Source organism: Schistocerca nitens, chromosome 1, assembly GCF_023898315.1.
Source record: "Schistocerca nitens isolate TAMUIC-IGC-003100 chromosome 1, iqSchNite1.1, whole genome shotgun sequence".
Lineage (NCBI taxonomy): Eukaryota > Metazoa > Arthropoda > Insecta > Orthoptera > Acrididae > Schistocerca > Schistocerca nitens.
This window is the reverse complement of record NC_064614.1, coordinates 498225956-498232175: the sequence shown is the minus strand read 5'-3', so window position 1 is coordinate 498232175 and position 6220 is coordinate 498225956. Positions and strand designations below refer to the sequence as shown.

At 38.8% G+C, this 6220-nt stretch overlaps 1 non-coding gene across 1 annotated transcript; it reads right to left on the bottom strand.

Annotated features, from left to right (window-relative positions):
- Nucleotides 1-5419: 5419 nt before the first annotated feature.
- Nucleotides 5420-5494, bottom strand: Trnas-cga (transfer RNA serine (anticodon CGA)). Its single transcript has one exon. It is a non-coding gene; the product is annotated as a tRNA-Ser (tRNA).
- Nucleotides 5495-6220: the final 726 nt, after the last annotated feature.

The window sequence follows — 6220 nt, the reverse complement described above, 5'->3', positions numbered from 1 at the left end:
GTGCATCTTATTTTGGTGGTGAAGATAACTTTTTCGAAGAAGATTTTATGAATAAAAGTAGGCATAGGCTAAACAGGGGTGTGTTTCCAAAACATGTGACAGGTGTTTCTTGTGAAATTGCCATTAAATCCGTAGTGAATCAGGTGACACTGTTGTTAATAGTGAATTGGGCCTACCAAGCACTAGTGATGCTATGGCAACTGTTCATTTTACAGCTGCTAACACCAGTAGTGAAACTGGTGTTAATGAACTACAAAACCTTAGTTGTGCTGTGGCAAGTAGTTCTCATGTAGGTGTTTGTACCAGAAGTGGACCAGGTGAAACTGGTGTTATTAGTGAACTAGACTTACCAAGCACTAGTGGTACCATGGAAAATCTTTGTTATGCAGGTGCCAGATGTGAAACTGGTGTTAGAGAATTACCTAGCACTAGTTGTGCTGAGCAGAGTAATTCATTGAGTGATGTACCTCTTAAATTTTTTATCTCCCCTTAAAATGAATCTGCAGATAGTGAGTACACATTCTTATCTGAAGCATTTAGTAATGAGGAAAGTGGGGTTTTAGGTACAGGGGTTTCAAAAGCAGACTTAACTCCAGCGAAATCAAAAATGTACAAGATTCATAGGATTACTCCGACAAGGCTATCAAAACTGAAAGCAAAGCTACATCATTGAAAAATCAGAACTGAAAGCACTTAAAGATTTGTATGACAGCAATACTTTCTCTTTCATAGAATCTAAGTTAATCTCTGTTGCCAAAGTTTTCATAAACAGCCAATTACAAAATGCTCATCAATCAGCAAATGCAAGGCAATGGACACCCGAGGACAAAGTATTTGCTTTATCCTTACACAAATGCAGTCCCCGCCTATACAAATATTTGTCAGTTAATTTTTATCTTCCTCCTGTGAGGTATCTGAAATGTCTGTTGTCTTCTATACCTTTTGAACCAGGATTGAATACTTTGGTCATGAATGTAATGAAAGCAGAAGTTGAAGTAATGAACAACAGTGCAAATACTGTGCTTTGTTGTTTGATGAAATGTCTTTAGAAAGAGGGTTGTATTATAATGCAAGCAAACAAGAATTTTCAGGGTTTCAAGATTTAGGTCAAATGTTCATGCAAATCATGCATTAGTTTTCGTGGTTAGAGGCGTACATAAAAGCTGGAAGCAGGTTGTTGCTTATTATTTCACTCACAACTCAGTTTCAAGCATCACTTTAGAAAGTCTTATTATCTATGTCATAGGGCAATTGCAAGAAATAGGGCTAAAGGTAGTTTGTACAGTTTGTGACCAGGGTGCAACCAAACAGAGAGCACTGAAGGGACTCTGCTGTGAGAAATCTACTGAGTCCAGTCCATTTCAATTTGTAGTCAGAGATGAACCTATTGCAGTCATTTATGATGTCCCACATCTGTTAAAAAATACTAGAAATGCTCTACTAGGAAATAAAATACAGTTTGGGTTTAAAAAAGAGTCCAGTTTTGAATATATTCACAGGGCTTTTCTTCTGGATCAGCAGAAGATGTTTAAGACATTGCCAAAACTACATAGGAATCTTTTGAATTAAAGGATTCTTTTACTAAAATGAAAGTCAAGGTAGCTGCAGCCCAGCTTAGTCATACAGTTGCTGCAGATATTTGAACTTATGTGGCATTTAATATCTTACCTGCTGACGCAGTGTACACTGCAGCATTTGTTAAAAAGATGGATTGTTTATTTCATTCACTGAACAGTTCCTATTGTTATCCACAAGATGGCAAGTCTTATAAGTGTGCCCTCTGTGCAGAGTCCCCACATATACAGTCTGTTAAAGAAATTGAAAATTGGAAAGTGTTGGAGCTAGGCACAGGGAGAGATAAGACAAATATGTTCAGTTTCATAAGTGGGTGGCAAACTACAATAAGTTCACTGAAGTTCATTTGGAACAGATTAAAAAATGGCTTTAATTTTTTAAGCATGAGGGCTTTCAATCAAGACCCAGTGGAGAATGTATTTTGTTGTGTGAGGCAGCATGGTGTTGCAAACACCAACCCAACTTGCTTTCAGTTCAAAGCAGCATTGAAAACAGTTATAGTCAATAACACAGCCCTACCTACAACTTCACTAGGTAATTGTGAGGATGATAGATGCATGCCATTAAGCAATTTAAGGCAATTTTTGGGAGCTAGTGATGACAACTTTCTTGATTCCACAACAGACCATTCCATTATGGATCAAAGTGCTTTATATTGTGCCCTTGCTGATAATGAAGCTGCTGCCGGTAGTGGTGGGGCTGATGTAAGAAATGACAGACAAGCACTAGCGTATGGAGCTGGTTACATTCTACGAAAGATGGGTGTAACACCTGAAACCAACTGTAGTGACTGTAAAACAACTCTGTTCTCACCAACACCCACAGAGCATCATTTATTTACAAGTTTCAAAGAATATGATGCTTTAAACCCAAAATTATTGTAAGCTAGTGACAGCTTAATGTCGTGAAGCTTAATGTCCTTTGTAGCAAATGTTCATAGTCAGCTGTATGCATTATTAGATAAACGTGGACACCAGGAACAATTGGAGAATACATTCTATTCACTGTTTAAGTTTCCAGAGGAAATAACATCTTCAAAAAAAAATGGTTCAAATGGCTCTGAGCACTACGGGACTTAACTTCTGAGGTCATCAGTCCCCTAGAACTCAGAACTACTTAAACCTAACTAACCTAAGGACAGCACACCCATGCCCAAGGCAGGATTCGAACCTGCGACCATAGCGGTTGCGCGGTTCCAGACTGTAGCGCCTAGAAACGCTCGGCCACTCTGGCCGGCTAACATTTTGCAAGGCCCGTTTTTCTGAACAGTATATTTTAAGACAATGTGTACCTCTATTGCTTTACAAGTATGTGAAAGATTGGAAACACGCCGTCAGTAATAAAAGACTTGATATTGTTAAAGACAAATTCAGTAAACGGTTTAAAGCTTTATAAATTGTGTGCTTGAGAAATAAAAAGTAAGTTTTGTTTTCATTTCACTGTTTTTATTCATCTTTCCTGCTTTTGGTTCTTGATATTGATGTTTTCTTTTTTGTGTTGAAGCAGTTAAAGTAGTAAGATGTAGGAACCTTTTTAAGAAATTAATGGTCAGTAGTGCAAGTTTGCTGGGCAGTTACTCAGAACTTATAGTCCTGAAACATAGTTGTAACAAATTTTAGGATTCTTCATTAATTAATACTGTGATAAATCTTTCTTAATTGAACCTCTTTAACTGCTGCTTATTCGCTTAATAATAGGCTTTTTTCTCCATTGACCCAGCAGCTTGTATGACATTAAAATTTTGACATTATTCAGGAATATTTGTAGTCCAGTTTAGCTGCTACATGTTATTTTTCTTTTGCTTCAATTATTTACACTTCAAGCTTCTTTCGACTTACTCTCAGTTTCAAGTGTTGCATCTAGTTCTTATGAACCATAAAACATGCTGGAGCTTTTACATGTTGATAGATAACAATATAAGCATGCCAATTTAAAAGTCTATTTTTGACGTTTGCGCCTGACAGTCGCTACTACTATCATGTTTTCTTGTCTGTCAGACGCAAACGTGAAAAATAGACTGGAAATATTACTGAATAGGTTCCTCTCTGCTGTAGTACAGTGTGCTACAGCTGTGTTTGAATTATTTTATTATGATGCCAGCCAAAATAATTACATACCACGCCCGGAAAAATAAGGTAGTAGAATTAAAATAAAAATAAAAACATACAACGTAAATAAACTAGGGGGGGGGGGATGGAACCCGAAATGTTTTCATATTTTAGTTCATCTCCATACCACTCGAGGCGCTGCTGTCAGTCTGTGTTTCCCACTTTTAACACGAGAGTTGCATTTCTCTTTTTTCTTGTTCTGTAGAGAATAATAACAAACACAGATCTTTCTGCCCACCAAAAATTTCGTCTTAAAAGATAATACTGGCAATGCCTTCAACTGGGTGTGGTAACTTCTGTGAACTATGTCACTTCCCGTGTTTTGCTGTCGCTGGAGTCTTGTTCCGTCAACACCATCTCTGTAACTGCGGCACGGGTCCCTCCTTTTCCTCCATTTTCGTCCCCTGAAGGTAGTGGTAAACCAAAGCGAATCAGTGCAGCACTCGTACCTCATACCAGGACGCCAGTCAGAGAAACCAAAGATAGCACAAAACCGCCGTGGTTCCTTTTTGGTCTCGTAGGTACTGAAAGAAATACCGGTAAGTTTGCTTTTTCAGGCTTTGCGCATATGAACAATTTTTCTGTCAGGTGACTACTCGGCCTATAATGCATATCAGCACACAAATGAGCATTTGTAAATAAGATGAGGCCTGTCTGCGTGCATGAGCGATTAATGGATCAGGTAATATTAACATGAATTCATGAAGTGTTTGCCACCTACTAATAAAATTCAGCTGTAGAAGCAGGGAAGAAGATATTGGTTAAATCCAGAAATCAATACCTATAAATAATTTAGATCATACCCGTCAAAATTTTGTAACTACACTAGAATGTAGGACAACAGTTTTGACATGTTACTTGAAATTATTTTACCTCATGACATGTATTAGAATGGTGGTCATGACAGTACCTTAGCTGGCTGGAGTGGCTGAGCGGTTCTAGGCGCTACAGTCTGGAACCGCGAGACCGCTACGGTCGCAGGTTCGAATCCTGCCTCGGGCATGGATGTGTGTGATGTCCTTAGGTTAGTTACGTTTAATTAGTTCTAAGTTCTAGGCGACTGATGACCTCAGAAGTTAAGTTGCATAGTGCTCAGAGCCATTTGAACCATTTTGAACAGTACCTTAAGTACTGAAAAGATTTTCGTTACCATAATGTAAATACATATGCTACATGAAAAAATATATTATTCAGTTTAGAAAGTTTGATATTTATTTATTTGAAATATAATTTGGCAGAGTTAATTCATCAATACTCTCTTGTGTTGACTCCACAAAATATGCTTCAACTGACTGACTATGCGCAAATGGAAATGCAAAACTGTTTGCTTACCTTGATACAGAATTTACTATCGGTCGAATTTTTAAATCGAGTCCATGAGCATACTTCTCTGCACATCATTGCCATAATAAAACAATCCTGTGATCAGTCGACTAAGAAATCGCTCTGTTAACATGTGTTGATAGCCGCCCCAAACGGAAAAGTGTGCTTTTTGGTGCTCCACAATTCTTGCAATTTCGACTATGATAAACTGACAATGCGAAGTTCATCTCTGGCGTATTAGTACAGAACGTGTAACAAATTCACCTAAATAAATAAAATGTATATTTCACACATTTATTTACATTTAATAAGCTGTCTTAATTTTCCTTTGTGTAAGACTATGTGCACCAGGCAGCCCGATTCGCAGTTCTCGATACTGTTAGTATTGAAACTTCCTGGCAGATTAAAACTGTATGCCCGACCGAGACTCGAACTCGGGACCTTTGCCTTTCGCGGGCAAGTGCTCTACCAACTGAGCTACCGAAGCACGACTCACGGCCGGTACTCACAGCTTTGCTTCTGCCAGTACCTCGTCTCCTACCTTTCAAACTTTACAGAAGCTCTCCTGCGAACCTTGCAGAACTAGCACTCCTGAAAGAAAGGATATTGCGGAGACATGGCTTAGCCACAGCCTGGGGGATGTTTCCAGAATGAGATTTTCACTCTGCAGCGGAGTGTGCGCTGATATGAAACTTCCTGGCAGATTAAAACTGTGTGCCCGACCGAGACTCGAACTCGGGACCTTTGCCCGCGAAAGGCAAAGGTCCCGAGTTCGAGTCTCGGTCGGGCACACAGTTTTAATCTGCCAGGAAGTTTCATATCAGCGCACACTCCGCTGCAGAGTGAAAATCTCATACTGTTAGTATTGTTTTCGCACAGTCTTTCGTTGATTGTGTGAGGAATTAGGTGCACCGTGATATATTGTATATTTTCGAACATTTTGAAGTGCCACACAAAATTCATTCTGTATTATCAGTTGTAACCTTAATATGTGCGTTTTAAAAACTTTTGCCAGAAGTAGGCCTATCCTTGTTCCAACGCCATCGTTCTCTAATTTCATTGTGTATTTACGTGAAAAGAAAGGTATATTTTATGAGAATTTTCAGCCGCTGGACTTCTGGACAGAAATCGTTCACCCTAACCATCAATGTATACCTAAGTGAATAAAGGTGAATTCATATTTGACAGAACTTCACCGTCACGCTTGTCACGTC